Source organism: Eupeodes corollae, chromosome 1 (genome assembly GCF_945859685.1).
Source record: "Eupeodes corollae chromosome 1, idEupCoro1.1, whole genome shotgun sequence".
Taxonomy (NCBI): Eukaryota; Metazoa; Arthropoda; class Insecta; order Diptera; family Syrphidae; genus Eupeodes; species Eupeodes corollae.
In genome coordinates this window covers 203,801,912-203,812,081 of record NC_079147.1, presented here as the reverse complement: position 1 = coordinate 203,812,081, position 10,170 = coordinate 203,801,912, and the positions used below count along the sequence as shown (strand labels likewise).

At 32.4% G+C, this 10,170-nt stretch overlaps 1 long non-coding RNA gene across 1 annotated transcript; it reads right to left on the bottom strand.

Moving 5' to 3' along the window:
* Nucleotides 1–1,494: 1,494 nt before the first annotated feature.
* Nucleotides 1,495–2,018, bottom strand: LOC129954195 (uncharacterized). The gene is made up of 3 exons (XR_008782660.1): nucleotides 1,944–2,018; nucleotides 1,737–1,884; nucleotides 1,495–1,645 (listed from the first exon to the last, which is right to left on the bottom strand). It is a non-coding gene; the product is annotated as an uncharacterized LOC129954195 (long non-coding RNA).
* Nucleotides 2,019–10,170: the final 8,152 nt, after the last annotated feature.

Below are 10,170 nucleotides of genomic sequence, written 5' to 3'. Positions count from 1 at the left end.
GGCTCAAGGGTAAACTTATGGGCATTCCTAAAAGAACGAGTATTGCGGTTGAATTGTTTGAGGAGAGAAATGCAACTGGCTATTTCATTAAAGGATTGCTAATGGAAGTAGCGATAAAATAATGAGAGACATGAAACCTTTACGAAGGTGCTCAAAAGACGAGAGAGAGAAAGTTTTAGTTAGAAAATGGTCACCTATAGTTTTTTAGAGCTCTTTTTTGAATTCTGTCTAGAAGGCTCAAGTGGGTTAAAAGTGCACCTGCCCAAATATAGGAATTGTACTCAAGTTTTGGACGATTATAGGCTTTATAAATGATAGCCAGATCATAAGGGGTAAAAAACTTCTTGTATCTACGGATAAAACATAAACACCAGCATTTTTGGCAATGTAAAATATGTGATCACTCCAGAACAAGTGGTTGGTAATGCATATGATGCAAGTTACCACACATGGATAGTGGCATTGGGGGAGGACTAAACTTTTGCGATAGTAGGCAGCATTTAGCATTAAATTCTACGCGGTTTTTGATTCCCCATTGTACATTGCTGTGAAGATCAGAATTTAATGAGTTTATCATGCGCTGTCGTTGGTAGTCCTCATCCGAAGACCAAGGATGAGAATCTAAAAACGAATATGAAAATCTGAGGGTAATGTCATCAGCGAAACAATGAAGTGGTTTAGGAGATTCAGACAAAAAAAAGTTTATAAAAATAAGGAAGAGTGTCGGAGAAAATTGAGCCCTGGGGAACACCAGAGTTTATTTTGTGGATATCAGATTTGAACCCGTCCATTACTACTTGAATTGAAAGGTCTGGAAGGTAATTTCTAACCCAACGAAAAAAAATTCATCAATACAGAAAGCATGCATTTTCGATAAGAGAGCTTGATGCCAAACTCGATCGATTCGCCTTTTTTTCGGGACAGGCTAGACAAATGCAGTTTTCCATTTTCTCGAAGAGAAACCTGGAGTGGAATCGGCTAATGTGATGTGTGATTATCACATTTGTGATCAACAAATGTGATCACATTAAATTTTCTTTCTGGGTAAAGTGATCATCAAAAATTATTTGAAATTTGGCATCACTTTAGAAGAATAGCTTGACGTTTGTCATTTGACTTTCTCCTTCTTACCAATTTTTACCGCGAAGTTTATTTTCCAGTGATTTTTCAAACTAATTTATTGAGTTGGTTGAAAATAAAGTGTTAAAAATGTAAGTAAATGCTTAAATTATGTATTGAAAATGTTATAAAATGAAACACAATATATTTGTATTTTTCTATAGGTCACAAGTGCTAGCGAACAAATCGCAAAAAGATTTGCTAACAAGCTTTATGGAAGCGCACCCGGATCTGGCTAAATCCTTTTCCCAAAAAGGAAGCAACTCCCGGAATGCCCATAGAATTTTGTGGGAAAAACTAAAGCAGCAACTAAATGCAAATGGACCACCGAGCTGTAAATCAGAAAAAGTTAATTTTTGAGTTCGATAGGAAAAAACGAAAATATTACTCTTCATCACACCAATGCATCGTTCTATGGTGCTTCTAGCTTGGGAGTGTTTATAATTAAAGTGTGCTTCTGGTGAGTGATCTGCTGCAGTTCTATACGGTGTTATTAAGAAGGGCTCCAAAGGATAGCCACTATCACCTTGTCCAAAAAAAATATCAGTAAAGAAAAACAAATATTAAATGATAAACACATAATGTTGTCTTTGTTTGTATATTTAGCTAAGCAGTACCGAGGAGCCATGTCGATGTTGTTCTGCTTGCACAGTACTCCAAATTTAACTTTTCTCTTTGTTTACTCTGCCTCCATACAAAGCTATCATGTGAGCATCCACCATATTTTGCATTGATGGATAGTATTTTGTACTTTTCATCACAAATCTAAAATACAAAATGTAATAAATGTTAATACTCTTAAAAGAATATCAAATTTGACTTACAATCATTGCATTTATAGTGTGCCTTCCTTTCCTATTGAAAAACATATGCTCATTTTCGGTTGGGCGAAGAATCATATGGGTGGATCGAATTCCATCTATGCAGCCGATTACTTCAAACATACATTTTTTACAAATTATGCGGTGAAAACAAAACTCCAATTTACCTCCCGGGATTCCAAATTTTTCAAAATAATATATCTTTGTTCTCTCAGAGGTAGTAAATTTGATTGTCAAAGGGCACAATTTTCTCTCCATTATTATTACAGTAGCTCTAGTGACTTCACTTACTGTGCTTTGTCCCATCGGAGTCGACCAGTCAGACCCCACATGCCTTTGGTAGGCACCTCCTCCAAGAAAGTTCAGCGTCACAGCTAACTGGAGGGTAGGTGGAATATGGGTGGATCGAATTCCAGTTGGTAAATCCAAGATCCGAAGAATATAGGAAAAGGTCTCTTTTGTTACCCGGAAATGTTTCAGAAAACTATAAAATAATTGAATTGACTACAACTTAAAAAAATGCGATAAGAAAAAATGGCTTACTTTGCATTTGGCAGCTCAAATATATTCAATTTGCTTCGCAGGTTAAGATTTATCAAACGAACTTTTCTGCGGTAATTATTCTCACTTTCATCATTTTCATTTCTTAAAAATAATTGCACAGGGACAAACACGTTCATTTTTTACGAAAAAAGAAGAAACAATAAGAAATCGATTTATATCGTGTAAATTATACCTAGATGTGACAACAAAATAGCTGTCACAAGAAAAAGTCACAAATATGTGACTATCACATGTGATTATCACCTTACGCAGACGGAATTTTTATTTTATGACTATCAACTATCACAAATCACATTAGCCGATCCCACCCCAGTAGAATAAGACAGATGGAAAAGTTTACGCAGTGGTTTTGCCAGCGTTGAAGAACACCTCTTTAGAACAATAACGGGGATACTATACTACATGAGTATTTATAGCTATTAAGGTTTTTTGTTGAAAATTTCCGTTTTTATGCTATTTTGGAGCAGTAAATGCTACACAAAAATCATGGCAACATATTGAAAAAAAAGTTTAGTAACTTTTGTTTTTACTCAACAAATGGAGATTTACATACTTAGTTTTTTAAATTTTGAAAAATGTATTGCTAAATTGACGATCATTGATATTGGCTCTTGAATATGTTCAAGTACTTAGATATTCGCTACCAAATGTAAATTAAAAAATTCTAGATCAATTCTAGAATTTCGAAATTAATACAAAAATTTGTTCATGTTTTTGATTTGGAAAATCTTTTTTTATACATTTTTATGTTTGTTTCCTGCCAACAAATTTATAGTCTTAATTGTAACAATTTACTTTGCTCCTTGGAGCATAGTTACTGCTTAATCTTATTTTGAAGGCTATTTGCTAAATATTTTTTTAACTTGAGTTTAATCATTCAACAAAATTTAAGACGTGCACTTCCACGGCTATCAAAACTTAGAAAAATTATGTACTGCGAAAGATCGTGTTATGATGATGTAGGTTGAAAATATCGATTTTAAGTAACATCACTGAATTATTTTGTACTAGACAGATTGTACTAGACAGATTAAAAATCACGCTTAAATCTCTTTAGACATATTCCTTAAAGAAAAAGTGTGAACCAATAAGGACTTCATCAAGCTCATAAAAAAAGTACGTGCTATTTCTTTCTCATTGTGTCTTACAATATCCTCTACATATTGTGGTTCCATCGAATGCAGATTATTAAAGCTTATTGGAAATAAATACTCTCTAATGTACATATATAGGTACGTATATACAAACATACAAGTCGTAAGTGTGCGGTTTGTATGTTTTCTATATAGGTCCTTAGAGGAATATGTGAGATTTTTTCTCTTATCTGTAATAGTATCCTTGTTGTTTCTTTATTATTATTATTTCTTCTATTTCATATTTTTGTTTCTATGTGTATGTTAAAGAAAAGAAGCGCCCCGAGGTATAGCAAAATCCTTTGTGAAAAGAACAAAAGTGTTTGTCTCTTAAATGTAGGATTTTGCTATATGTCAATATGTAAAGGAGTATAATGTATGCTTTTTATTTTATTCATTGTTTGTTAAAAAAAAGTTGAGTTATTTCTTGTTTAAAATATAATGAAATGTTCGTTGGTTTTTCTTCTCTCTCTCTCTTTAAAATAAATGTGTTCCTTTATTCTTTTTGAACTTATGAGTCATAATTTCTTTGTGAAGTTCGTTCCAATCCCAACTGGTCAAATAAAGTTTCTGAAAAGAACTTTTTTTTTGTAATTCTAGAAATTGTTTATATTTGTATCATCATTATGATGAAATCCTCTCGAACATTATCATACTTCACCTTAGGACAGAAATATATCGACAAACATTTTAATTTGAGATAACGAGAAAATAACATCGAATTTTATTACCAACCCGCACCCTAAAACCTATAATAGCGGTATCATTGAATTTAATTCGTTCGAATTATGATCTAGTTCCTTCCTAATGTTCCACTCAATTTATAGAAACAAAAAACGCTTATCTATAACTCAAGGAAGCTAAATGTTTGACCTTTCCCATCATCATTACCCTCATCTTTTTGAAATTGAATGATTTTGGTATTTATCAAACTTACGAGCCAAAGTAGGAAGGTATAATGCAATTTAAATTAATCCCTTGTAATTTGTGAACATAAAATGTAGATCAAGCCAATTAACGTGCTAATGATGGTCAAAATATAGTAAGCACACAACAACAACAAAAAAAGTTAGCCGTCCAATATAAGCATCGTTATTTCTCAAGATTTGACGCAATAATGGATCAATTTCTTCTTTCATAAATTCTAAAAGAAAGAAGAAAGAAATTTGCTGTCAACATCTTAATCGTATTATGTAATTCGTATTTCTTTTATTCGAGCAATCGGTTTAACATTTCAATTCATCCTTTTGTGATTTATTGTTTTCCTACGTTTCGAACGGTTCCGAAAATCCCAAAATTTGTATAGCGTACCTTTATAAATACCAAACCACCTACCTCTATACAAGTCATTATACCTACTTACCCATATACTCGTGCATCCTCTCCTAACCCATATTAATTTCATTTTAGTCAAATGCGAAGAAAATTAATGCTTCTAACTTAGAACCATTCAGAGTAACATTAATTCCATAAAAGAGACCAAATGCTAAGACCCCGCCCATCGTCCTATCTCATTCTAATAAATATTCAAGAGCAACACACGTACAGATATGTTTTGTTGTGTGTTGTTTTTGAGGGTTAAACCAAACCAAAACCAAATCCAAAAGGTATAAACAATCTAATCCTAAATATGTTTTTGCCTTTCTGTAAGGACCTATGTATATTGTATAGTTAGATAGGTATGGTCGGTAACGTAACGGTAACTCTATAATAATGCTGACAACAAAAACCAGAAGGAAAACGACCAAAAATTCCCTGTTTTCCGCAAGCCAAAAGCGACCTAGATACATAGGCATAAGGCATAGGAAGGTATACACCGTAAACTACATACATTCGAGTATATGGTTGAAGGTGTAGGTATCTATGTGTAGAATATTGTATCTTAATTAAGTCCAATATGTTGGATTGAATTAGATCTAATAAGAGTTAATAAATTCGACCGACCCACGCTAAATATCCTTTTTATAGGCTTATACACGGGATAATGACTAAAATAAAGGACTATTGATTATTTTTTTACGGCTAAAAAGGCGGAACAATAACAAAAACATCAGGGAAGGTTAACTCAAGCATTTTTGGTTTGGTATATAAATATGTACATAGGTATATAGACTATGTACATTGGGCTTTCTTTCTATAAAGACCTTTTGATGGATGGTTATAGAGATGAAGTTTTAATAAAAAGGAAATGAATGCGCTATCGGCCGGATTCAGGATTATATACCCCTTGAAGCTTAATATGAACACTTTTGAAGTCAAAGGTTTTAGGACACAGATACCGAGACAGAGGGAGATAGAGAGTTTTTATATGAAGACGTGTATTAGGTTCATCACAAATGACTAAAGATAAAACATGCGGGAGCTTATTTACATAAAATAATGTTATAATAACTTCCCTGACACATGTCAGGCTTCACATTTTGTCTTAATTGATTGGTGGGTGAAATATACCTATATCTTATGGCAGCTGTACACCCGTAAAGAATTGTTTTATATTACTCAAAGTCCCACACGCACATGAACAAAAAACTGATTTCAAAACAATTTGAGTCTAAACAGTTACCAATTATTTGAAAAATTAAACTTTAATGTAAACTAAGTTAGCTCAATTTTCAGGTATTTTTACTTGCGGCATAAAGGAACTATGTATGGCAAGTCTCGAGATTTTAATCTAACATGACTTTACGGTGGTAGAAAAGTCAAAAGAAGTTGGTCCCCCGATTCCGTCAGTTTGTCTGTCTGTCCTCACCCCTGCAGCCTAAACCATTGGATCAATTGAGATAAAACTTGGATATAAAGGTGCTAAGCAGATTCGGGCAAAATTGGGGTAAAAATCGAAGATTTGATTTTTTTTAAACGAACATATATATTTTTTAAATTCAATTTTCTCTTAAATTTTGTATTTAAATTTAGTAACCAGGAGAGCTTTTAAATTTTCGCAGGAACTCATGAACCGATTTCAATAATTTATTTAATTCCAGAGCGTTTATATTATCTTAATACATTTTAAATTTTTGATGATCAAGAAAGTTATACACATTGTTTTTGTATAATTTATTTAATTTCGATATCGCTAAAATGAAACAATATTTTTAACGAAAAACGATTTTGAAAATCGAATAACCTTTAAGACAAAATTATTTTGCAGGTATGTTTTTAAAATCTTAAACTTATGAGACTCTTATGATACAGTACAATCCAGTCATGCATTTTTTTGTAATCAGTTTTAATTTCTAAAAGATTTCGAATACAATAGGCATGTTGGTATATGGGCAGCATCTTAACACATTAAAGTAGCTACTACAAACTACTTCAAAAAGGCTCACTACCTATGCAGATCGGTGTGGACTTGCCGTCAATCACAACAAAATCGGACTTGTTCTTTTTACTAGGAAATCTGCTGCCATAAAATAATTTAAATTCGACACACTAGAAGCCCCAAACCGTCTATCATCTCTTGTGGAGAAGGCGGAACAGTTTATAACTTATCTAAATGCCGCGTCATAGAGACATTTCGGAGAACTACAAAGGAAGATCTAGATCTTTCTAAGTGTGTTTTCTTTTCCGTCAGCAGCCACCTTAGCCTAACCTATTGGGAAACCTTTAATCTTACAAGCCCAGTAATACAAAATTACAAAGAAGGCTGCTTACGATTCCTAAACAAACTTCTGAATTTAGGTATGTTAAAAGTTGGCAGTGGCGTTGTCAATAAAACGTAGGTTACCTAGAATCAAAATTCCTGAATTTATGTTGCTGGGATGTGTTCGGAAGTTCCAGAGGAGGAGGCACAATAATAGGGATCATAACCCCCACTTCTGTACAAACATTTATTATTAATTTCGGAGGAATTTATAGGAATTCTAAACTAATCTTATATTTTATAATATTCCACTTTGTTGCATAAAGTACGACTTTTATTTGATTATTCCAATCTCGCCGCAAAAATTCATCGATTTTTTACCAATGGACGGTCCAGGGCGGATCATATAAGTCATAAAGCTTAATGCTTATACAGATTAGTTTTTTAAGCAAGATTTTATCTACAGATTTGTTAGTAATTTAACGATATTTTTCAAAAAAGTGGACAGCTTAAATCTTAGTACCAATCCTAAAGGTTTGCACAAAATTTAAAATTTGAAAAAACTTATGTAATTTCCATAAGATCTAAGGAAAAGAGTAAAAATTAAGTTTCTTAAGAAAAAATCTTGAATAAAACGTCGCCGATTTTATTAATATAAAGTTACGTTTAAATCCCTGAAACACATATTCAATACCATCTTACTTTATTTGACGCACGTTAAGAGTGTAAGGCTTTCTTCTTTAGAAATTGATTATTTATTAAATACACACATTTTTAAAATATCAACAAATTGAAGACATTTTTTTTATAGGTGAATTGGCTTTGGATGCCTTAGATTGAGAATATAATTTTTAAGAATATAAATGTCCCAAAACAGCAAAAGTGACAGTTTAGTTAAATTAATGACTAATGAAACACATCGTGCAAGCTTTATTGTTATTAATTTAATATACAAGCTTTGGCTCTCTTAAGAATTGAAGTGGAAAGATATTCTGTAACGTGTTATTTGTGAGTGCCACACTTTAGTTTTATTTTATTATATTTTGTACCTAAATGCACCCATTTCCTTAAATTCAAGAACCAAACATTTTTCTCTTTCCAATTTTTTAGTTTTGTTGATTCCATTTTGATCAAAATATGTGCAAATGATTCACACAAAACATACATTTTTAGAATTTGTCTTCCAGCATCGGTTCCACTCTAAAAGTAAGTAGTTTGAAAAGTAATAATAGACTTCCGCAAATTGGAGGAAACATGCTAGAAATTCTTCATATTTCATTCTGTTGTACGTAAAAAAGATACATATTTCTAGAAAACTTTCTTATTTTCTGGCATTTTGTAATAACATTTTTGAAGAATTTTTCTTATTTATAGAAATTAAAACAACATATTGTTTTTGGAAAAAAGCTTCGTTTCAACACAATTTATAACATTAATGCATAAAATACACCCAAAAACCCCTCTAAGATTTCTTTTTTAACTCTTAATTAAGGAATATCAAGAAAACTGCTCGAATTTGAGAATGCTTTTACGTGTCGTCGAAGTTAAATAGTAACTAACTAACAGTTTTTTAAGCCTTGAAATAGTAAATAATAATAATAATTCATTCATTTATTGTTTCGTTTTGCTTTTGGTACTTTGTTCATAATTTTTATGAATTTTGCAGCTTCGTCATTGTCGTAAGCTCGGTTAGCAAATTAACATATATATGGTTTGCAAAAAGGAAATGAGTTCTTTCCATCAAAAATAGTTTAACACTTCTACTGTTTCTTGCAGCGTCAGAGATTTCTTTAGAAAGGTTGCATTTTTGTAGGCACAAAAAACGGGTTATATAAGTTGTGTGGTTATATAAGATTCAAGGTCAGTTGTGAGTAAAGAATTCTTCTTTGTGATTTTCGAGCTTCCTCCATAAGAGCATCGCGTTCTAAATTTTCATAGCTTTGTATGATTTTGTAGAAAACCTCTTTAGCATGATTCCAATTCAGCGATATTGTTTCCCAGAGCTTTCCATATCGACATCCATAAGTCCTCGTTTTTTAGCTCATATTGTCTTATTGTCTTATTAAAAATCACTATCAGGTACTTGTATTCATTAGTAATCTGTAAAGGGTTTCCATTAAAGTGCCAATTGTATGCAGTGTGGTTACGTGCAAATGTCGAGAACACCATTTTTTATGGCAATATTTTGATTCGGAATACATTTCCTTTACATTTCGGGTGAACTGCGTAGAAGTTTGTAGAAAAGTGCATACCGATTCACCAAATCAAAAGCCTGTTAGTAAGTACACCACAAAACACTTTTAAGATGACGTTTACAAATGAAATGCCCCTATAATTTTCCATATTATAAATGCCTCCTTTTTTGTGAATAGGGAATATTACAGCTTTTTTGAGCGATGTAGATAAATCCGCATTAGAAAACACTTTATTAAAAAATGATGTAAGTCGTGAAATAAAGGTTGGTGTGGCGTTTTTGAAGTGTTCGTATGGAATCCCATCTTCACCCGGGGCTTTACCATTTTTCTTTTTATGAAGAACAAGGTTTACTACGGCCACTGTTATTTCATCATTTAATAACTCATCAGATAATTGAGGGTCAGCATACGAAAATTTAAGGAGCTTTTTTTTTGTAGAATATTTTGAAGTGGTTCGCAAGATCATCGTCAGAATTACTGGTTCCTATTTGAAATGTTGACCCATTTATATTTTTCATCACCTTCCAAAATTGTTTCGAACCTCTTGATTGTACTAAGTACATAGGCTTGATGGTTTTCAAACTGAGTTTTCTTTTTTTAGCAAATATTTGTGTATTGTTTATTGGTTTATGTGTACCAATTTTTCAAATCCTGGCGGTTAAGAATCCGGAATGCATCTTAAAGGTTGAAACACTTTTTCCTCGCGTTCATACACTCTTTGTCAAACTACTTCTGTTTGAAGGACTTACGGACTTTCG